Source organism: Schistocerca nitens, chromosome 2 (genome assembly GCF_023898315.1).
Source record: "Schistocerca nitens isolate TAMUIC-IGC-003100 chromosome 2, iqSchNite1.1, whole genome shotgun sequence".
NCBI lineage: Eukaryota > Metazoa > Arthropoda > Insecta > Orthoptera > Acrididae > Schistocerca > Schistocerca nitens.
In genome coordinates this window covers 367,234,808-367,256,896 of record NC_064615.1, presented here as the reverse complement: position 1 = coordinate 367,256,896, position 22,089 = coordinate 367,234,808, and the positions used below count along the sequence as shown (strand labels likewise).

Sequence of the window (22,089 nt, the reverse complement as noted above, 5' to 3'; positions counted from 1 at the left end):
GAGGCACTGCCGGCTGTTCATAAGCAGAGTTCGATGAAGTTATTTCGCTTTTTATTCGGCGCCTTTAATATTCTTCTCATCAGTGGTGAGTGCTGCCTGCAGAAAGCGCTTATCTTGCGAATTCACGTGAAAGTTTGTGTTCCCTGGGAGATGCACTACTTGTGATTAGCTTGAGTGGTGCGGGCAGGTGGCTCGTTGGTCTAGGGGTACAGCCGGCACGGTAGCTCAGCGTGTTCGGTCGGAGGGCTAGCTGCCCTCTGTAATAAAAAAACTGAGTCAATGGATCAATAACGAACTTCAATGGGCGTCAGGGGACGTCCGCCAAGAACAATTGCAACGAACTAAAACGAACAAAATGAGATTAAAAAAAAAAAAAAAAAAGGGGTATGATTCCTGCTTTGGGTGCAGGAGGTCCCGGGTTCAAATCCCGGACGAGCCCTGCCATTTTGACCGTGCTGAAGAGTAGGTGGAACTCAGTCCCGGTTGCAGCTCCTCAATGAAGAGTAAGACGCCTGTTATATCACGTGGATATAACAAGAATCCGGCACCAGTAAAGTACGTAGGTGGAATTCGGTAGAAAGGCAGACGGTAATTTTTCTTGCAACGGAAAACAAGGTTGTCTTTGCGGAATATGTGCACCGTGCGTGGAGATTCAGCTTGATTGTGCGACAGTCTACCTTCATCTTACTAGCGACGGCAACAACCAATGGGTGGGACGTAAGACTGAGCGTGGCTAAGAGTTTCTCATTATTAGTTACCTTCACACTTTGTCACAGCCGTGACAAGGCGAGTAGCGCGAGCTCAGGATAGCCAGTAGGAAGCGCACCTGAAGTAGCCCTGAAGAACCGGGTTGTATATTTTGCCAGCCATAATGGAGCTAGGGGCGTTCTCAGTTACCAAATACCGGTGCAATAAGAGAGCAACAGTATTTGACAGTAAAATGACGCCCTATCCATCTAGAATATGACATTGATTGTCTCTGCATACGCATCCGTGAGGTCATCCCGGAAATGAAATCCGATATACGGATTAAAATTGTTGTGTTCCCGCCCGGGATCGAACCGGGGACCTTCTGCGTGTAAAGCAGACGTGATAACCGCTACACCACGGAAACGACGGTTCGTCTGATGTGCCACCCGGAGACTCGTGGTAGCAACAGTTTTCCTTCTGTGTTAGCAAGGGCATCGGCTACGAGCTCCCTCCGATTCGTGAGGTTCCTATAGTACAAGAAGTCGATGAAAACAATCCAACCGCGACAGCCAGAGAGAACGCTGGGTGAGCTGCAGCCGTACATGGTGAGACCATCAACGGCGGCGTCATTCACATGCAGTGTGTTTTCGGAACGAACAGGCTCGTTGGTCTAGGGGTATGATTCCTGCTTCGGGTGCAGGAGGTCCCGGGTTCAAATCCCGGACGAGCCCTTGCGTTTTGTACAACGGTGTGCTAACAAACCGCATGGCGGCGGCTGTTTCGCGCATTTCCAGGCCTCCAAGTCAGCGCTAAATCCGACAACCAGTTCTGAAACAGTTTCATTTGAGCCATGTGCACCCTGCTGGTGGAACGTTTGAAGTTGATTTAAATGGTCACAGTAGAGATCGTAGCAAGTGTCTTGCTGAGTGCGACGAAAACTTGTTTCCGCCCGCAATCGAACCGGGGACCTTGTGCGTGTTAGGCAGACGTTATAACCGCTACACCACGGAAACTGCTACGCTCTGCCCTCCACATGTGATACAACTTGTAGGACGATCGCCATTGTGGCGTAAAAATCACTTTGCGGAAACGCACAATGCCGGTATTTCGCATTCGTGTGAAACAATCGACAGCACCCTTGACTGCCTGAATGCCATGTCGAATAAGAGCTCAAGAAGTCATCGGAAACGCTCGAGGGAGAGTCCTCAGCAGCATCTGCTGCTCTTTCTTTCCTTACGAGATACCGTCGATTCGCGCAGTCGTTATTGCAAAAGATGTCACCAAAGGCGATCGCTTCGTTAGCGGCACGGCGCCTGGGCTTGTTTCCGCCCGCAATCGAACCGGGGACCTTGTGCGTGTTAGGCAGACGTTATAACCGCTACACCACGGAAACTGCTACGCTCTGCCCTCCACATGTGATACAACTTGTAGGACGATCGCCATTGTGGCGTAAAAATCACTTTGCGGAAACGCACAATGCCGGTATTTCGCATTCGTGTGAAACAATCGACAGCACCCTTGACTGCCTGAATGCCATGTCGAATAAGAGCTCAAGAAGTCATCGGAAACGCTCGAGGGAGAGTCCTCAGCAGCATCTGCTGCTCTTTCTTTCCTTACGAGATACCGTCGATTCGCGCAGTCGTTATTGCAAAAGATGTCACCAAAGGCGATCGCTTCGTTAGCGGCACGGCGCCTGGGCTCGGCGGCAGCCAGCTCTACATGGAGGCACCAGCAGCCCCAGCCCCTCCAGGCCGCCGCCGGCGCCACAGCGCAAGGAGTCGGCGCCCGCCCTGCAATGCCCCCTGTCGTTGCACATTCCACCCGCCTTTTATCCTCTCCATGTCTGACTCACTACCCTAAATGACGCTGCAGTCGACGTGCTTATTACTATCGCTTTTGGAAGAACCAAGGCGCAGTATTCTAGTGACGAACCGGTATTGCAAATTTGGATTAAGTAAAAATTTATTGTGTGGTCGAGCGACACCCCCGTCTCGCTCTTCCTAGATGATCGCTGCTGCGCGGAGTAACTCCTAGCGCGCCGATGGCTTCAGAGTTGGTCTTCTCGAAGTTTTGCTTTTGCACTGCATTCCGCAATCTTATAGTTACGTGCTTCGGTTTCCCGACGTTCTTGTGTTTAGTGCGTTCGGCTTCTCTTAACCCTTAGCCACCGCTTGCCGAAATTTCCACACTGTCATCTGTCGATCTGCAGAGCTCGATGAAAGTACCGCGGCCGTTCCTGAGCTCGTGAAACGGCCGAATCTGTAGTTGTTTCCAGATCTCTCCCACACAACGGCCTCCCGGAAGCTTGGATTACAGGAGTACGCCACTACTCCCAGCCGCTGAATTACCTTTGAAGCAGAATGACATGAGCTACACGCAGCTCCGATTTTTTTTTTTTTTTTTTTTTTGGTGTCTGACCTACTTTGAAAGATTTTGTAGTCGATTTACTTACCACTATCGCTGTTGGAAGGAGGAAACCACGTGATAATCACACAGTATTCTAGAGACGATCAGGTAATGAAAATTTAGAATAAGTAAAACAGTATCAAAAGAAGTTGTGTGGTGGAGCGGCACATGCAATTCACGCTTCCTAGATGATCGTTGCTGCATAGAATAATTCTTTTGTCTGTGGCGTCTTCAGTATTCGTCTTCTGGAAGTTTTGCTTGCAGTATATTCTTCAATATTTTCATTATGAGTTGGTGCTTGCTTTCCCGATGTTATTTTGTTTAGTGCATTCGCCTTCTCTTAACCCTGAGAAACCACATACGGAAACTGAGGCACTGCCGGCTGTTCATAAGCAGAGTTCGATGAAGTTATTTCGCTTTTTATTCGGCGCCTTTAATATTCTTCTCATCAGTGGTGAGTGCTGCCTGCAGAAAGCGCTTATCTTGCGAATTCACGTGAAAGTTTGTGTTCCCTGGGAGATGCACTACTTGTGATTAGCTTGAGTGGTGCGGGCAGGTGGCTCGTTGGTCTAGGGGTATGATTCCTGCTTTGGGTGCAGGAGGTCCCGGGTTCAAATCCCGGACGAGCCCTGCCATTTTGACCGTGCTGAAGAGTAGGTGGAACTCAGTCCCGGTTGCAGCTCCTCAATGAAGAGTAAGACGCCTGTTATATCACGTGGATATAACAAGAATCCGGCACCAGTAAAGTACGTAGGTGGAATTCGGTAGAAAGGCAGACGGTAATTTTTCTTGCAACGGAAAACAAGGTTGTCTTTGCGGAATATGTGCACCGTGAGTGGAGATTCAGCTTGATTGTGCGACAGTCTACCTTCATCTTACTAGCGACGGCAACAACCAATGGGTGGGACGTAAGACTGAGCGTGGCTAAGAGTTTCTCATTATTAGTTACCTTCACACTTTGTCACAGCCGTGACAAGGCGAGTAGCGCGAGCTCAGGATAGCCAGTAGGAAGCGCACCTGAAGTAGCCCTGAAGAACCGGGTTGTATATTTTGCCAGCCATAATGGAGCTAGGGGCGTTCTCAGTTACCAAATACCGGTGCAATAAGAGAGCAACAGTATTTGACAGTAAAATGACGCCCTATCCATCTAGAATATGACATTGATTGTCTCTGCATACGCATCCGTGAGGTCATCCCGGAAATGAAATCCGATATACGGATTAAAATTGTTGTGTTCCCGCCCGGGATCGAACCGGGGACCTTCTGCGTGTAAAGCAGACGTGATAACCGCTACACCACGGAAACGACGGTTCGTCTGATGTGCCACCCGGAGACTCGTGGTAGCAACAGTTTTCCTTCTGTGTTAGCAAGGGCATCGGCTACGAGCTCCCTCCGATTCGTGAGGTTCCTATAGTACAAGAAGTCGATGAAAACAATCCAACCGCGACAGCCAGAGAGAACGCTGGGTGAGCTGCAGCCGTACATGGTGAGACCATCAACGGCGGCGTCATTCACATGCAGTGTGTTTTCGGAACGAACAGGCTCGTTGGTCTAGGGGTATGATTCCTGCTTCGGGTGCAGGAGGTCCCGGGTTCAAATCCCGGACGAGCCCTTGCGTTTTGTACAACGGTGTGCTAACAAACCGCATGGCGGCGGCTGTTTCGCGCATTTCCAGGCCTCCAAGTCAGCGCTAAATCCGACAACCAGTTCTGAAACAGTTTCATTTGAGCCATGTGCACCCTGCTGGTGGAACGTTTGAAGTTGATTTAAATGGTCACAGTAGAGATCGTAGCAAGTGTCTTGCTGAGTGCGACGAAAACTTGTTTCCGCCCGCAATCGAACCGGGGACCTTGTGCGTGTTAGGCAGACGTTATAACCGCTACACCACGGAAACTGCTACGCTCTGCCCTCCACATGTGATACAACTTGTAGGACGATCGCCATTGTGGCGTAAAAATCACTTTGCGGAAACGCACAATGCCGGTATTTCGCATTCGTGTGAAACAATCGACAGCACCCTTGACTGCCTGAATGCCATGTCGAATAAGAGCTCAAGAAGTCATCGGAAACGCTCGAGGGAGAGTCCTCAGCAGCATCTGCTGCTCTTTCTTTCCTTACGAGATACCGTCGATTCGCGCAGTCGTTATTACAAAAGATGTCACCAAAGGCGATCGCTTCGTTAGCGGCACGGCGCCTGGGCTCGGCGGCAGCTCTACATGGAGGCACCAGCAGCCCCAGCCCCTCCAGGCCGCCGCCGGCGCCACAGCGCAAGGAGTCGGCGCCCGCCCTGCAATGCCCCCTGTCGTTGCACATTCCACCCGCCTTTTATCCTCTCCATGTCTGACTCACTACCCTAAATGACGCTGCAGTCGACGTGCTTATTACTATCGCTTTTGGAAGAACCAAGGCGCAGTATTCTAGTGACGAACCGGTATTGCAAATTTGGATTAAGTAAAAATTTATTGTGTGGTCGAGCGACACCCCCGTCTCGCTCTTCCTAGATGATCGCTGCTGCGCGGAGTAACTCCTAGCGCGCCGATGGCTTCAGAGTTGGTCTTCTCGAAGTTTTGCTTTTGCACTGCATTCCGCAATCTTATAGTTACGTGCTTCGGTTTCCCGACGTTCTTGTGTTTAGTGCGTTCGGCTTCTCTTAACCCTTAGCCACCGCTTGCCGAAATTTCCACACTGTCATCTGTCGATCTGCAGAGCTCGATGAAAGTACCGCGGCCGTTCCTGAGCTCGTGAAACGGCCGAATCTGTAGTTGTTTCCAGATCTCTCCCACACAACGGCCTCCCGGAAGCTTGGATTACAGGAGTACGCCACTACTCCCAGCCGCTGAATTACCTTTGAAGCAGAATGACATGAGCTACACGCAGCTCCGATTTTTTTTTTTTTTTTTTTTGGTGTCTGACCTACTTTGAAAGATTTTGTAGTCGATTTACTTACCACTATCGCTGTTGGAAGGAGGAAACCACGTGATAATCACACAGTATTCTAGAGACGATCAGGTAATGAAAATTTAGAATAAGTAAAACAGTATCAAAAGAAGTTGTGTGGTGGAGCGGCACATGCAATTCACGCTTCCTAGATGATCGTTGCTGCATAGAATAATTCTTTTGTCTGTGGCGTCTTCAGTATTCGTCTTCTGGAAGTTTTGCTTGCAGTATATTCTTCAATATTTTCATTATGAGTTGGTGCTTGCTTTCCCGATGTTATTTTGTTTAGTGCATTCGCCTTCTCTTAACCCTGAGAAACCACATACGGAAACTGAGGCACTGCCGGCTGTTCATAAGCAGAGTTCGATGAAGTTATTTCGCTTTTTATTCGGCGCCTTTAATATTCTTCTCATCAGTGGTGAGTGCTGCCTGCAGAAAGCGCTTATCTTGCGAATTCACGTGAAAGTTTGTGTTCCCTGGGAGATGCACTACTTGTGATTAGCTTGAGTGGTGCGGGCAGGTGGCTCGTTGGTCTAGGGGTACAGCCGGCACGGTAGCTCAGCGTGTTCGGTCGGAGGGCTAGCTGCCCTCTGTAATAAAAAAACTGAGTCAATGGATCAATAACGAACTTCAATGGGCGTCAGGGGACGTCCGCCAAGAACAATTGCAACGAACTAAAACGAACATAATGAGATTAAAAAAAAAAAAAAAAAAGGGGTATGATTCCTGCTTTGGGTGCAGGAGGTCCCGGGTTCAAATCCCGGACGAGCCCTGCCATTTTGACCGTGCTGAAGAGTAGGTGGAACTCAGTCCCGGTTGCAGCTCCTCAATGAAGAGTAAGACGCCTGTTATATCACGTGGATATAACAAGAATCCGGCACCAGTAAAGTACGTAGGTGGAATTCGGTAGAAAGGCAGACGGTAATTTTTCTTGCAACGGAAAACAAGGTTGTCTTTGCGGAATATGTGCACCGTGCGTGGAGATTCAGCTTGATTGTGCGACAGTCTACCTTCATCTTACTAGCGACGGCAACAACCAATGGGTGGGACGTAAGACTGAGCGTGGCTAAGAGTTTCTCATTATTAGTTACCTTCACACTTTGTCACAGCCGTGACAAGGCGAGTAGCGCGAGCTCAGGATAGCCAGTAGGAAGCGCACCTGAAGTAGCCCTGAAGAACCGGGTTGTATATTTTGCCAGCCATAATGGAGCTAGGGGCGTTCTCAGTTACCAAATACCGGTGCAATAAGAGAGCAACAGTATTTGACAGTAAAATGACGCCCTATCCATCTAGAATATGACATTGATTGTCTCTGCATACGCATCCGTGAGGTCATCCCGGAAATGAAATCCGATATACGGATTAAAATTGTTGTGTTCCCGCCCGGGATCGAACCGGGGACCTTCTGCGTGTAAAGCAGACGTGATAACCGCTACACCACGGAAACGACGGTTCGTCTGATGTGCCACCCGGAGACTCGTGGTAGCAACAGTTTTCCTTCTGTGTTAGCAAGGGCATCGGCTACGAGCTCCCTCCGATTCGTGAGGTTCCTATAGTACAAGAAGTCGATGAAAACAATCCAACCGCGACAGCCAGAGAGAACGCTGGGTGAGCTGCAGCCGTACATGGTGAGACCATCAACGGCGGCGTCATTCACATGCAGTGTGTTTTCGGAACGAACAGGCTCGTTGGTCTAGGGGTATGATTCCTGCTTCGGGTGCAGGAGGTCCCGGGTTCAAATCCCGGACGAGCCCTTGCGTTTTGTACAACGGTGTGCTAACAAACCGCATGGCGGCGGCTGTTTCGCGCATTTCCAGGCCTCCAAGTCAGCGCTAAATCCGACAACCAGTTCTGAAACAGTTTCATTTGAGCCATGTGCACCCTGCTGGTGGAACGTTTGAAGTTGATTTAAATGGTCACAGTAGAGATCGTAGCAAGTGTCTTGCTGAGTGCGACGAAAACTTGTTTCCGCCCGCAATCGAACCGGGGACCTTGTGCGTGTTAGGCAGACGTTATAACCGCTACACCACGGAAACTGCTACGCTCTGCCCTCCACATGTGATACAACTTGTAGGACGATCGCCATTGTGGCGTAAAAATCACTTTGCGGAAACGCACAATGCCGGTATTTCGCATTCGTGTGAAACAATCGACAGCACCCTTGACTGCCTGAATGCCATGTCGAATAAGAGCTCAAGAAGTCATCGGAAACGCTCGAGGGAGAGTCCTCAGCAGCATCTGCTGCTCTTTCTTTCCTTACGAGATACCGTCGATTCGCGCAGTCGTTATTGCAAAAGATGTCACCAAAGGCGATCGCTTCGTTAGCGGCACGGCGCCTGGGCTCGGCGGCAGCTCTACATGGAGGCACCAGCAGCCCCAGCCCCTCCAGGCCGCCGCCGGCGCCACAGCGCAAGGAGTCGGCGCCCGCCCTGCAATGCCCCCTGTCGTTGCACATTCCACCCGCCTTTTATCCTCTCCATGTCTGACTCACTACCCTAAATGACGCTGCAGTCGACGTGCTTATTACTATCGCTTTTGGAAGAACCAAGGCGCAGTATTCTAGTGACGAACCGGTATTGCAAATTTGGATTAAGTAAAAATTTATTGTGTGGTCGAGCGACACCCCCGTCTCGCTCTTCCTAGATGATCGCTGCTGCGCGGAGTAACTCCTAGCGCGCCGATGGCTTCAGAGTTGGTCTTCTCGAAGTTTTGCTTTTGCACTGCATTCCGCAATCTTATAGTTACGTGCTTCGGTTTCCCGACGTTCTTGTGTTTAGTGCGTTCGGCTTCTCTTAACCCTTAGCCACCGCTTGCCGAAATTTCCACACTGTCATCTGTCGATCTGCAGAGCTCGATGAAAGTACCGCGGCCGTTCCTGAGCTCGTGAAACGGCCGAATCTGTAGTTGTTTCCAGATCTCTCCCACACAACGGCCTCCCGGAAGCTTGGATTACAGGAGTACGCCACTACTCCCAGCCGCTGAATTACCTTTGAAGCAGAATGACATGAGCTACACGCAGCTCCGATTTTTTTTTTTTTTTTTTTTGGTGTCTGACCTACTTTGAAAGATTTTGTAGTCGATTTACTTACCACTATCGCTGTTGGAAGGAGGAAACCACGTGATAATCACACAGTATTCTAGAGACGATCAGGTAATGAAAATTTAGAATAAGTAAAACAGTATCAAAAGAAGTTGTGTGGTGGAGCGGCACATGCAATTCACGCTTCCTAGATGATCGTTGCTGCATAGAATAATTCTTTTGTCTGTGGCGTCTTCAGTATTCGTCTTCTGGAAGTTTTGCTTGCAGTATATTCTTCAATATTTTCATTATGAGTTGGTGCTTGCTTTCCCGATGTTATTTTGTTTAGTGCATTCGCCTTCTCTTAACCCTGAGAAACCACATACGGAAACTGAGGCACTGCCGGCTGTTCATAAGCAGAGTTCGATGAAGTTATTTCGCTTTTTATTCGGCGCCTTTAATATTCTTCTCATCAGTGGTGAGTGCTGCCTGCAGAAAGCGCTTATCTTGCGAATTCACGTGAAAGTTTGTGTTCCCTGGGAGATGCACTACTTGTGATTAGCTTGAGTGGTGCGGGCAGGTGGCTCGTTGGTCTAGGGGTACAGCCGGCACGGTAGCTCAGCGTGTTCGGTCGGAGGGCTAGCTGCCCTCTGTAATAAAAAAACTGAGTCAATGGATCAATAACGAACTTCAATGGGCGTCAGGGGACGTCCGCCAAGAACAATTGCAACGAACTAAAACGAACATAATGAGATTAAAAAAAAAAAAAAAAAAGGGGTATGATTCCTGCTTTGGGTGCAGGAGGTCCCGGGTTCAAATCCCGGACGAGCCCTGCCATTTTGACCGTGCTGAAGAGTAGGTGGAACTCAGTCCCGGTTGCAGCTCCTCAATGAAGAGTAAGACGCCTGTTATATCACGTGGATATAACAAGAATCCGGCACCAGTAAAGTACGTAGGTGGAATTCGGTAGAAAGGCAGACGGTAATTTTTCTTGCAACGGAAAACAAGGTTGTCTTTGCGGAATATGTGCACCGTGCGTGGAGATTCAGCTTGATTGTGCGACAGTCTACCTTCATCTTACTAGCGACGGCAACAACCAATGGGTGGGACGTAAGACTGAGCGTGGCTAAGAGTTTCTCATTATTAGTTACCTTCACACTTTGTCACAGCCGTGACAAGGCGAGTAGCGCGAGCTCAGGATAGCCAGTAGGAAGCGCACCTGAAGTAGCCCTGAAGAACCGGGTTGTATATTTTGCCAGCCATAATGGAGCTAGGGGCGTTCTCAGTTACCAAATACCGGTGCAATAAGAGAGCAACAGTATTTGACAGTAAAATGACGCCCTATCCATCTAGAATATGACATTGATTGTCTCTGCATACGCATCCGTGAGGTCATCCCGGAAATGAAATCCGATATACGGATTAAAATTGTTGTGTTCCCGCCCGGGATCGAACCGGGGACCTTCTGCGTGTAAAGCAGACGTGATAACCGCTACACCACGGAAACGACGGTTCGTCTGATGTGCCACCCGGAGACTCGTGGTAGCAACAGTTTTCCTTCTGTGTTAGCAAGGGCATCGGCTACGAGCTCCCTCCGATTCGTGAGGTTCCTATAGTACAAGAAGTCGATGAAAACAATCCAACCGCGACAGCCAGAGAGAACGCTGGGTGAGCTGCAGCCGTACATGGTGAGACCATCAACGGCGGCGTCATTCACATGCAGTGTGTTTTCGGAACGAACAGGCTCGTTGGTCTAGGGGTATGATTCCTGCTTCGGGTGCAGGAGGTCCCGGGTTCAAATCCCGGACGAGCCCTTGCGTTTTGTACAACGGTGTGCTAACAAACCGCATGGCGGCGGCTGTTTCGCGCATTTCCAGGCCTCCAAGTCAGCGCTAAATCCGACAACCAGTTCTGAAACAGTTTCATTTGAGCCATGTGCACCCTGCTGGTGGAACGTTTGAAGTTGATTTAAATGGTCACAGTAGAGATCGTAGCAAGTGTCTTGCTGAGTGCGACGAAAACTTGTTTCCGCCCGCAATCGAACCGGGGACCTTGTGCGTGTTAGGCAGACGTTATAACCGCTACACCACGGAAACTGCTACGCTCTGCCCTCCACATGTGATACAACTTGTAGGACGATCGCCATTGTGGCGTAAAAATCACTTTGCGGAAACGCACAATGCCGGTATTTCGCATTCGTGTGAAACAATCGACAGCACCCTTGACTGCCTGAATGCCATGTCGAATAAGAGCTCAAGAAGTCATCGGAAACGCTCGAGGGAGAGTCCTCAGCAGCATCTGCTGCTCTTTCTTTCCTTACGAGATACCGTCGATTCGCGCAGTCGTTATTGCAAAAGATGTCACCAAAGGCGATCGCTTCGTTAGCGGCACGGCGCCTGGGCTCGGCGGCAGCTCTACATGGAGGCACCAGCAGCCCCAGCCCCTCCAGGCCGCCGCCGGCGCCACAGCGCAAGGAGTCGGCGCCCGCCCTGCAATGCCCCCTGTCGTTGCACATTCCACCCGCCTTTTATCCTCTCCATGTCTGACTCACTACCCTAAATGACGCTGCAGTCGACGTGCTTATTACTATCGCTTTTGGAAGAACCAAGGCGCAGTATTCTAGTGACGAACCGGTATTGCAAATTTGGATTAAGTAAAAATTTATTGTGTGGTCGAGCGACACCCCCGTCTCGCTCTTCCTAGATGATCGCTGCTGCGCGGAGTAACTCCTAGCGCGCCGATGGCTTCAGAGTTGGTCTTCTCGAAGTTTTGCTTTTGCACTGCATTCCGCAATCTTATAGTTACGTGCTTCGGTTTCCCGACGTTCTTGTGTTTAGTGCGTTCGGCTTCTCTTAACCCTTAGCCACCGCTTGCCGAAATTTCCACACTGTCATCTGTCGATCTGCAGAGCTCGATGAAAGTACCGCGGCCGTTCCTGAGCTCGTGAAACGGCCGAATCTGTAGTTGTTTCCAGATCTCTCCCACACAACGGCCTCCCGGAAGCTTGGATTACAGGAGTACGCCACTACTCCCAGCCGCTGAATTACCTTTGAAGCAGAATGACATGAGCTACACGCAGCTCCGATTTTTTTTTTTTTTTTTTTTTGGTGTCTGACCTACTTTGAAAGATTTTGTAGTCGATTTACTTACCACTATCGCTGTTGGAAGGAGGAAACCACGTGATAATCACACAGTATTCTAGAGACGATCAGGTAATGAAAATTTAGAATAAGTAAAACAGTATCAAAAGAAGTTGTGTGGTGGAGCGGCACATGCAATTCACGCTTCCTAGATGATCGTTGCTGCATAGAATAATTCTTTTGTCTGTGGCGTCTTCAGTATTCGTCTTCTGGAAGTTTTGCTTGCAGTATATTCTTCAATATTTTCATTATGAGTTGGTGCTTGCTTTCCCGATGTTATTTTGTTTAGTGCATTCGCCTTCTCTTAACCCTGAGAAACCACATACGGAAACTGAGGCACTGCCGGCTGTTCATAAGCAGAGTTCGATGAAGTTATTTCGCTTTTTATTCGGCGCCTTTAATATTCTTCTCATCAGTGGTGAGTGCTGCCTGCAGAAAGCGCTTATCTTGCGAATTCACGTGAAAGTTTGTGTTCCCTGGGAGATGCACTACTTGTGATTAGCTTGAGTGGTGCGGGCAGGTGGCTCGTTGGTCTAGGGGTACAGCCGGCACGGTAGCTCAGCGTGTTCGGTCGGAGGGCTAGCTGCCCTCTGTAATAAAAAAACTGAGTCAATGGATCAATAACGAACTTCAATGGGCGTCAGGGGACGTCCGCCAAGAACAATTGCAACGAACTAAAACGAACAAAATGAGATTAAAAAAAAAAAAAAAAAAGGGGTATGATTCCTGCTTTGGGTGCAGGAGGTCCCGGGTTCAAATCCCGGACGAGCCCTGCCATTTTGACCGTGCTGAAGAGTAGGTGGAACTCAGTCCCGGTTGCAGCTCCTCAATGAAGAGTAAGACGCCTGTTATATCACGTGGATATAACAAGAATCCGGCACCAGTAAAGTACGTAGGTGGAATTCGGTAGAAAGGCAGACGGTAATTTTTCTTGCAACGGAAAACAAGGTTGTCTTTGCGGAATATGTGCACCGTGCGTGGAGATTCAGCTTGATTGTGCGACAGTCTACCTTCATCTTACTAGCGACGGCAACAACCAATGGGTGGGACGTAAGACTGAGCGTGGCTAAGAGTTTCTCATTATTAGTTACCTTCACACTTTGTCACAGCCGTGACAAGGCGAGTAGCGCGAGCTCAGGATAGCCAGTAGGAAGCGCACCTGAAGTAGCCCTGAAGAACCGGGTTGTATATTTTGCCAGCCATAATGGAGCTAGGGGCGTTCTCAGTTACCAAATACCGGTGCAATAAGAGAGCAACAGTATTTGACAGTAAAATGACGCCCTATCCATCTAGAATATGACATTGATTGTCTCTGCATACGCATCCGTGAGGTCATCCCGGAAATGAAATCCGATATACGGATTAAAATTGTTGTGTTCCCGCCCGGGATCGAACCGGGGACCTTCTGCGTGTAAAGCAGACGTGATAACCGCTACACCACGGAAACGACGGTTCGTCTGATGTGCCACCCGGAGACTCGTGGTAGCAACAGTTTTCCTTCTGTGTTAGCAAGGGCATCGGCTACGAGCTCCCTCCGATTCGTGAGGTTCCTATAGTACAAGAAGTCGATGAAAACAATCCAACCGCGACAGCCAGAGAGAACGCTGGGTGAGCTGCAGCCGTACATGGTGAGACCATCAACGGCGGCGTCATTCACATGCAGTGTGTTTTCGGAACGAACAGGCTCGTTGGTCTAGGGGTATGATTCCTGCTTCGGGTGCAGGAGGTCCCGGGTTCAAATCCCGGACGAGCCCTTGCGTTTTGTACAACGGTGTGCTAACAAACCGCATGGCGGCGGCTGTTTCGCGCATTTCCAGGCCTCCAAGTCAGCGCTAAATCCGACAACCAGTTCTGAAACAGTTTCATTTGAGCCATGTGCACCCTGCTGGTGGAACGTTTGAAGTTGATTTAAATGGTCACAGTAGAGATCGTAGCAAGTGTCTTGCTGAGTGCGACGAAAACTTGTTTCCGCCCGCAATCGAACCGGGGACCTTGTGCGTGTTAGGCAGACGTTATAACCGCTACACCACGGAAACTGCTACGCTCTGCCCTCCACATGTGATACAACTTGTAGGACGATCGCCATTGTGGCGTAAAAATCACTTTGCGGAAACGCACAATGCCGGTATTTCGCATTCGTGTGAAACAATCGACAGCACCCTTGACTGCCTGAATGCCATGTCGAATAAGAGCTCAAGAAGTCATCGGAAACGCTCGAGGGAGAGTCCTCAGCAGCATCTGCTGCTCTTTCTTTCCTTACGAGATACCGTCGATTCGCGCAGTCGTTATTGCAAAAGATGTCACCAAAGGCGATCGCTTCGTTAGCGGCACGGCGCCTGGGCTCGGCGGCAGCTCTACATGGAGGCACCAGCAGCCCCAGCCCCTCCAGGCCGCCGCCGGCGCCACAGCGCAAGGAGTCGGCGCCCGCCCTGCAATGCCCCCTGTCGTTGCACATTCCACCCGCCTTTTATCCTCTCCATGTCTGACTCACTACCCTAAATGACGCTGCAGTCGACGTGCTTATTACTATCGCTTTTGGAAGAACCAAGGCGCAGTATTCTAGTGACGAACCGGTATTGCAAATTTGGATTAAGTAAAAATTTATTGTGTGGTCGAGCGACACCCCCGTCTCGCTCTTCCTAGATGATCGCTGCTGCGCGGAGTAACTCCTAGCGCGCCGATGGCTTCAGAGTTGGTCTTCTCGAAGTTTTGCTTTTGCACTGCATTCCGCAATCTTATAGTTACGTGCTTCGGTTTCCCGACGTTCTTGTGTTTAGTGCGTTCGGCTTCTCTTAACCCTTAGCCACCGCTTGCCGAAATTTCCACACTGTCATCTGTCGATCTGCAGAGCTCGATGAAAGTACCGCGGCCGTTCCTGAGCTCGTGAAACGGCCGAATCTGTAGTTGTTTCCAGATCTCTCCCACACAACGGCCTCCCGGAAGCTTGGATTACAGGAGTACGCCACTACTCCCAGCCGCTGAATTACCTTTGAAGCAGAATGACATGAGCTACACGCAGCTCCGATTTTTTTTTTTTTTTTTTTTTTGGTGTCTGACCTACTTTGAAAGATTTTGTAGTCGATTTACTTACCACTATCGCTGTTGGAAGGAGGAAACCACGTGATAATCACACAGTATTCTAGAGACGATCAGGTAATGAAAATTTAGAATAAGTAAAACAGTATCAAAAGAAGTTGTGTGGTGGAGCGGCACATGCAATTCACGCTTCCTAGATGATCGTTGCTGCATAGAATAATTCTTTTGTCTGTGGCGTCTTCAGTATTCGTCTTCTGGAAGTTTTGCTTGCAGTATATTCTTCAATATTTTCATTATGAGTTGGTGCTTGCTTTCCCGATGTTATTTTGTTTAGTGCATTCGCCTTCTCTTAACCCTGAGAAACCACATACGGAAACTGAGGCACTGCCGGCTGTTCATAAGCAGAGTTCGATGAAGTTATTTCGCTTTTTATTCGGCGCCTTTAATATTCTTCTCATCAGTGGTGAGTGCTGCCTGCAGAAAGCGCTTATCTTGCGAATTCACGTGAAAGTTTGTGTTCCCTGGGAGATGCACTACTTGTGATTAGCTTGAGTGGTGCGGGCAGGTGGCTCGTTGGTCTAGGGGTACAGCCGGCACGGTAGCTCAGCGTGTTCGGTCGGAGGGCTAGCTGCCCTCTGTAATAAAAAAACTGAGTCAATGGATCAATAACGAACTTCAATGGGCGTCAGGGGACGTCCGCCAAGAACAATTGCAACGAACTAAAACGAACAAAATGAGATTAAAAAAAAAAAAAAAAAAGGGGTATGATTCCTGCTTTGGGTGCAGGAGGTCCCGGGTTCAAATCCCGGACGAGCCCTGCCATTTTGACCGTGCTGAAGAGTAGGTGGAACTCAGTCCCGGTTGCAGCTCCTCAATGAAGAGTAAGACGCCTGTTATATCACGTGGATATAACAAGAATCCGGCACCAGTAAAGTACGTAGGTGGAATTCGGTAGAAAGGCAGACGGTAATTTTTCTTGCAACGGAAAACAAGGTTGTCTTTGCGGAATATGTGCACCGTGCGTGGAGATTCAGCTTGATTGTGCGACAGTCTACCTTCATCTTACTAGCGACGGCAACAACCAATGGGTGGGACGTAAGACTGAGCGTGGCTAAGAGTTTCTCATTATTAGTTACCTTCACACTTTGTCACAGCCGTGACAAGGCGAGTAGCGCGAGCTCAGGATAGCCAGTAGGAAGCGCACCTGAAGTAGCCCTGAAGAACCGGGTTGTATATTTTGCCAGCCATAATGGAGCTAGGGGCGTTCTCAGTTACCAAATACCGGTGCAATAAGAGAGCAACAGTATTTGACAGTAAAATGACGCCCTATCCATCTAGAATATGACATTGATTGTCTCTGCATACGCATCCGTGAGGTCATCCCGGAAATGAAATCCGATATACGGATTAAAATTGTTGTGTTCCCGCCCGGGATCGAACCGGGGACCTTCTGCGTGTAAAGCAGACGTGATAACCGCTACACCACGGAAACGACGGTTCGTCTGATGTGCCACCCGGAGACTCGTGGTAGCAACAGTTTTCCTTCTGTGTTAGCAAGGGCATCGGCTACGAGCTCCCTCCGATTCGTGAGGTTCCTATAGTACAAGAAGTCGATGAAAACAATCCAACCGCGACAGCCAGAGAGAACGCTGGGTGAGCTGCAGCCGTACATGGTGAGACCATCAACGGCGGCGTCATTCACATGCAGTGTGTTTTCGGAACGAACAGGCTCGTTGGTCTAGGGGTATGATTCCTGCTTCGGGTGCAGGAGGTCCCGGGTTCAAATCCCGGACGAGCCCTTGCGTTTTGTACAACGGTGTGCTAACAAACCGCATGGCGGCGGCTGTTTCGCGCATTTCCAGGCCTCCAAGTCAGCGCTAAATCCGACAACCAGTTCTGAAACAGTTTCATTTGAGCCATGTGCACCCTGCTGGTGGAACGTTTGAAGTTGATTTAAATGGTCACAGTAGAGATCGTAGCAAGTGTCTTGCTGAGTGCGACGAAAACTTGTTTCCGCCCGCAATCGAACCGGGGACCTTGTGCGTGTTAGGCAGACGTTATAACCGCTACACCACGGAAACTGCTACGCTCTGCCCTCCACATGTGATACAACTTGTAGGACGATCGCCATTGTGGCGTAAAAATCACTTTGCGGAAACGCACAATGCCGGTATTTCGCATTCGTGTGAAACAATCGACAGCACCCTTGACTGCCTGAATGCCATGTCGAATAAGAGCTCAAGAAGTCATCGGAAACGCTCGAGGGAGAGTCCTCAGCAGCATCTGCTGCTCTTTCTTTCCTTACGAGATACCGTCGATTCGCGCAGTCGTTATTGCAAAAGATGTCACCAAAGGCGATCGCTTCGTTAGCGGCACGGCGCCTGGGCTCGGCGGCAGCTCTACATGGAGGCACCAGCAGCCCCAGCCCCTCCAGGCCGCCGCCGGCGCCACAGCGCAAGGAGTCGGCGCCCGCCCTGCAATGCCCCCTGTCGTTGCACATTCCACCCGCCTTTTATCCTCTCCATGTCTGACTCACTACCCTAAATGACGCTGCAGTCGACGTGCTTATTACTATCGCTTTTGGAAGAACCAAGGCGCAGTATTCTAGTGACGAACCGGTATTGCAAATTTGGATTAAGTAAAAATTTATTGTGTGGTCGAGCGACACCCCCGTCTCGCTCTTCCTAGATGATCGCTGCTGCGCGGAGTAACTCCTAGCGCGCCGATGGCTTCAGAGTTGGTCTTCTCGAAGTTTTGCTTTTGCACTGCATTCCGCAATCTTATAGTTACGTGCTTCGGTTTCCCGACGTTCTTGTGTTTAGTGCGTTCGGCTTCTCTTAACCCTTAGCCACCGCTTGCCGAAATTTCCACACTGTCATCTGTCGATCTGCAGAGCTCGATGAAAGTACCGCGGCCGTTCCTGAGCTCGTGAAACGGCCGAATCTGTAGTTGTTTCCAGATCTCTCCCACACAACGGCCTCCCGGAAGCTTGGATTACAGGAGTACGCCACTACTCCCAGCCGCTGAATTACCTTTGAAGCAGAATGACATGAGCTACACGCAGCTCCGATTTTTTTTTTTTTTTTTTTTTTGGTGTCTGACCTACTTTGAAAGATTTTGTAGTCGATTTACTTACCACTATCGCTGTTGGAAGGAGGAAACCACGTGATAATCACACAGTATTCTAGAGACGATCAGGTAATGAAAATTTAGAATAAGTAAAACAGTATCAAAAGAAGTTGTGTGGTGGAGCGGCACATGCAATTCACGCTTCCTAGATGATCGTTGCTGCATAGAATAATTCTTTTGTCTGTGGCGTCTTCAGTATTCGTCTTCTGGAAGTTTTGCTTGCAGTATATTCTTCAATATTTTCATTATGAGTTGGTGCTTGCTTTCCCGATGTTATTTTGTTTAGTGCATTCGCCTTCTCTTAACCCTGAGAAACCACATACGGAAACTGAGGCACTGCCGGCTGTTCATAAGCAGAGTTCGATGAAGTTATTTCGCTTTTTATTCGGCGCCTTTAATATTCTTCTCATCAGTGGTGAGTGCTGCCTGCAGAAAGCGCTTATCTTGCGAATTCACGTGAAAGTTTGTGTTCCCTGGGAGATGCACTACTTGTGATTAGCTTGAGTGGTGCGGGCAGGTGGCTCGTTGGTCTAGGGGTACAGCCGGCACGGTAGCTCAGCGTGTTCGGTCGGAGGGCTAGCTGCCCTCTGTAATAAAAAAACTGAGTCAATGGATCAATAACGAACTTCAATGGGCGTCAGGGGACGTCCGCCAAGAACAATTGCAACGAACTAAAACGAACAAAATGAGATTAAAAAAAAAAAAAAAAAAGGGGTATGATTCCTGCTTTGGGTGCAGGAGGTCCGGGTTCAAATCCCGGACGAGCCCTGCCATTTTGACCGTGCTGAAGAGTAGGTGGAACTCAGTCCCGGTTGCAGCTCCTCAATGAAGAGTAAGACGCCTGTTATATCACGTGGATATAACAAGAATCCGGCACCAGTAAAGTACGTAGGTGGAATTCGGTAGAAAGGCAGACGGTAATTTTTCTTGCAACGGAAAACAAGGTTGTCTTTGCGGAATATGTGCACCGTGCGTGGAGATTCAGCTTGATTGTGCGACAGTCTACCTTCATCTTACTAGCGACGGCAACAACCAATGGGTGGGACGTAAGACTGAGCGTGGCTAAGAGTTTCTCATTATTAGTTACCTTCACACTTTGTCACAGCCGTGACAAGGCGAGTAGCGCGAGCTCAGGATAGCCAGTAGGAAGCGCACCTGAAGTAGCCCTGAAGAACCGGGTTGTATATTTTGCCAGCCATAATGGAGCTAGGGGCGTTCTCAGTTACCAAATACCGGTGCAATAAGAGAGCAACAGTATTTGACAGTAAAATGACGCCCTATCCATCTAGAATATGACATTGATTGTCTCTGCATACGCATCCGTGAGGTCATCCCGGAAATGAAATCCGATATACGGATTAAAATTGTTGTGTTCCCGCCCGGGATCGAACCGGGGACCTTCTGCGTGTAAAGCAGACGTGATAACCGCTACACCACGGAAACGACGGTTCGTCTGATGTGCCACCCGGAGACTCGTGGTAGCAACAGTTTTCCTTCTGTGTTAGCAAGGGCATCGGCTACGAGCTCCCTCCGATTCGTGAGGTTCCTATAGTACAAGAAGTCGATGAAAACAATCCAACCGCGACAGCCAGAGAGAACGCTGGGTGAGCTGCAGCCGTACATGGTGAGACCATCAACGGCGGCGTCATTCACATGCAGTGTGTTTTCGGAACGAACAGGCTCGTTGGTCTAGGGGTATGATTCCTGCTTCGGGTGCAGGAGGTCCCGGGTTCAAATCCCGGACGAGCCCTTGCGTTTTGTACAACGGTGTGCTAACAAACCGCATGGCGGCGGCTGTTTCGCGCATTTCCAGGCCTCCAAGTCAGCGCTAAATCCGACAACCAGTTCTGAAACAGTTTCATTTGAGCCATGTGCACCCTGCTGGTGGAACGTTTGAAGTTGATTTAAATGGTCACAGTAGAGATCGTAGCAAGTGTCTTGCTGAGTGCGACGAAAACTTGTTTCCGCCCGCAATCGAACCGGGGACCTTGTGCGTGTTAGGCAGACGTTATAACCGCTACACCACGGAAACTGCTACGCTCTGCCCTCCACATGTGATACAACTTGTAGGACGATCGCCATTGTGGCGTAAAAATCACTTTGCGGAAACGCACAATGCCGGTATTTCGCATTCGTGTGAAACAATCGACAGCACCCTTGACTGCCTGAATGCCATGTCGAATAAGAGCTCAAGAAGTCATCGGAAACGCTCGAGGGAGAGTCCTCAGCAGCATCTGCTGCTCTTTCTTTCCTTACGAGATACCGTCGATTCGCGCAGTCGTTATTGCAAAAGATGTCACCAAAGGCGATCGCTTCGTTAGCGGCACGGCGCCTGGGCTTGTTTCCGCCCGCAATCGAACCGGGGACCTTGTGCGTGTTAGGCAGACGTTATAACCGCTACACCACGGAAACTGCTACGCTCTGCCCTCCACATGTGATACAACTTGTAGGACGATCGCCATTGTGGCGTAAAAATCACTTTGCGGAAACGCACAATGCCGGTATTTCGCATTCGTGTGAAACAATCGACAGCACCCTTGACTGCCTGAATGCCATGTCGAATAAGAGCTCAAGAAGTCATCGGAAACGCTCGAGGGAGAGTCCTCAGCAGCATCTGCTGCTCTTTCTTTCCTTACGAGATACCGTCGATTCGCGCAGTCGTTATTGCAAAAGATGTCACCAAAGGCGATCGCTTCGTTAGCGGCACGGCGCCTGGGCTCGGCGGCAGCCAGCTCTACATGGAGGCACCAGCAGCCCCAGCCCCTCCAGGCCGCCGCCGGCGCCACAGCGCAAGGAGTCGGCGCCCGCCCTGCAATGCCCCCTGTCGTTGCACATTCCACCCGCCTTTTATCCTCTCCATGTCTGACTCACTACCCTAAATGACGCTGCAGTCGACGTGCTTATTACTATCGCTTTTGGAAGAACCAAGGCGCAGTATTCTAGTGACGAACCGGTATTGCAAATTTGGATTAAGTAAAAATTTATTGTGTGGTCGAGCGACACCCCCGTCTCGCTCTTCCTAGATGATCGCTGCTGCGCGGAGTAACTCCTAGCGCGCCGATGGCTTCAGAGTTGGTCTTCTCGAAGTTTTGCTTTTGCACTGCATTCCGCAATCTTATAGTTACGTGCTTCGGTTTCCCGACGTTCTTGTGTTTAGTGCGTTCGGCTTCTCTTAACCCTTAGCCACCGCTTGCCGAAATTTCCACACTGTCATCTGTCGATCTGCAGAGCTCGATGAAAGTACCGCGGCCGTTCCTGAGCTCGTGAAACGGCCGAATCTGTAGTTGTTTCCAGATCTCTCCCACACAACGGCCTCCCGGAAGCTTGGATTACAGGAGTACGCCACTACTCCCAGCCGCTGAATTACCTTTGAAGCAGAATGACATGAGCTACACGCAGCTCCGATTTTTTTTTTTTTTTTTTTTTTGGTGTCTGACCTACTTTGAAAGATTTTGTAGTCGATTTACTTACCACTATCGCTGTTGGAAGGAGGAAACCACGTGATAATCACACAGTATTCTAGAGACGATCAGGTAATGAAAATTTAGAATAAGTAAAACAGTATCAAAAGAAGTTGTGTGGTGGAGCGGCACATGCAATTCACGCTTCCTAGATGATCGTTGCTGCATAGAATAATTCTTTTGTCTGTGGCGTCTTCAGTATTCGTCTTCTGGAAGTTTTGCTTGCAGTATATTCTTCAATATTTTCATTATGAGTTGGTGCTTGCTTTCC

At 49.6% G+C, this 22,089-nt stretch overlaps 15 non-coding genes across 15 annotated transcripts; 8 read left to right on the top strand and 7 right to left on the bottom strand.

Annotated features, from left to right (window-relative positions):
- Nucleotides 1-1,041: 1,041 nt before the first annotated feature.
- Nucleotides 1,042-1,114, bottom strand: Trnav-uac (transfer RNA valine (anticodon UAC)). The gene has a single exon. It is a non-coding gene; the product is annotated as a tRNA-Val (tRNA).
- A 235-nt stretch (nucleotides 1,115-1,349) lies between these two features.
- Nucleotides 1,350-1,421, top strand: Trnap-cgg (transfer RNA proline (anticodon CGG)). The gene has a single exon. It is a non-coding gene; the product is annotated as a tRNA-Pro (tRNA).
- Nucleotides 1,422-3,654: 2,233 nt separating this feature from the next.
- Nucleotides 3,655-3,726, top strand: Trnap-ugg (transfer RNA proline (anticodon UGG)). The gene has a single exon. It is a non-coding gene; the product is annotated as a tRNA-Pro (tRNA).
- A 602-nt stretch (nucleotides 3,727-4,328) lies between these two features.
- Nucleotides 4,329-4,401, bottom strand: Trnav-uac (transfer RNA valine (anticodon UAC)). Its single transcript has one exon. It is a non-coding gene; the product is annotated as a tRNA-Val (tRNA).
- A 235-nt stretch (nucleotides 4,402-4,636) lies between these two features.
- On the top strand, nucleotides 4,637-4,708 carry Trnap-cgg (transfer RNA proline (anticodon CGG)). The gene has a single exon. It is a non-coding gene; the product is annotated as a tRNA-Pro (tRNA).
- Nucleotides 4,709-7,407: 2,699 nt separating this feature from the next.
- On the bottom strand, nucleotides 7,408-7,480 carry Trnav-uac (transfer RNA valine (anticodon UAC)). Its single transcript has one exon. It is a non-coding gene; the product is annotated as a tRNA-Val (tRNA).
- Nucleotides 7,481-7,715: 235 nt separating this feature from the next.
- Trnap-cgg (transfer RNA proline (anticodon CGG)) lies at nucleotides 7,716-7,787 on the top strand. Its single transcript has one exon. It is a non-coding gene; the product is annotated as a tRNA-Pro (tRNA).
- Nucleotides 7,788-10,486: 2,699 nt separating this feature from the next.
- On the bottom strand, nucleotides 10,487-10,559 carry Trnav-uac (transfer RNA valine (anticodon UAC)). Its single transcript has one exon. It is a non-coding gene; the product is annotated as a tRNA-Val (tRNA).
- Nucleotides 10,560-10,794: 235 nt separating this feature from the next.
- Nucleotides 10,795-10,866, top strand: Trnap-cgg (transfer RNA proline (anticodon CGG)). Its single transcript has one exon. It is a non-coding gene; the product is annotated as a tRNA-Pro (tRNA).
- A 2,700-nt stretch (nucleotides 10,867-13,566) lies between these two features.
- On the bottom strand, nucleotides 13,567-13,639 carry Trnav-uac (transfer RNA valine (anticodon UAC)). Its single transcript has one exon. It is a non-coding gene; the product is annotated as a tRNA-Val (tRNA).
- Nucleotides 13,640-13,874: 235 nt separating this feature from the next.
- On the top strand, nucleotides 13,875-13,946 carry Trnap-cgg (transfer RNA proline (anticodon CGG)). The gene has a single exon. It is a non-coding gene; the product is annotated as a tRNA-Pro (tRNA).
- A 2,701-nt stretch (nucleotides 13,947-16,647) lies between these two features.
- Nucleotides 16,648-16,720, bottom strand: Trnav-uac (transfer RNA valine (anticodon UAC)). The gene has a single exon. It is a non-coding gene; the product is annotated as a tRNA-Val (tRNA).
- A 235-nt stretch (nucleotides 16,721-16,955) lies between these two features.
- Nucleotides 16,956-17,027, top strand: Trnap-cgg (transfer RNA proline (anticodon CGG)). Its single transcript has one exon. It is a non-coding gene; the product is annotated as a tRNA-Pro (tRNA).
- A 2,700-nt stretch (nucleotides 17,028-19,727) lies between these two features.
- On the bottom strand, nucleotides 19,728-19,800 carry Trnav-uac (transfer RNA valine (anticodon UAC)). Its single transcript has one exon. It is a non-coding gene; the product is annotated as a tRNA-Val (tRNA).
- Nucleotides 19,801-20,035: 235 nt separating this feature from the next.
- Nucleotides 20,036-20,107, top strand: Trnap-cgg (transfer RNA proline (anticodon CGG)). Its single transcript has one exon. It is a non-coding gene; the product is annotated as a tRNA-Pro (tRNA).
- Nucleotides 20,108-22,089: the final 1,982 nt, after the last annotated feature.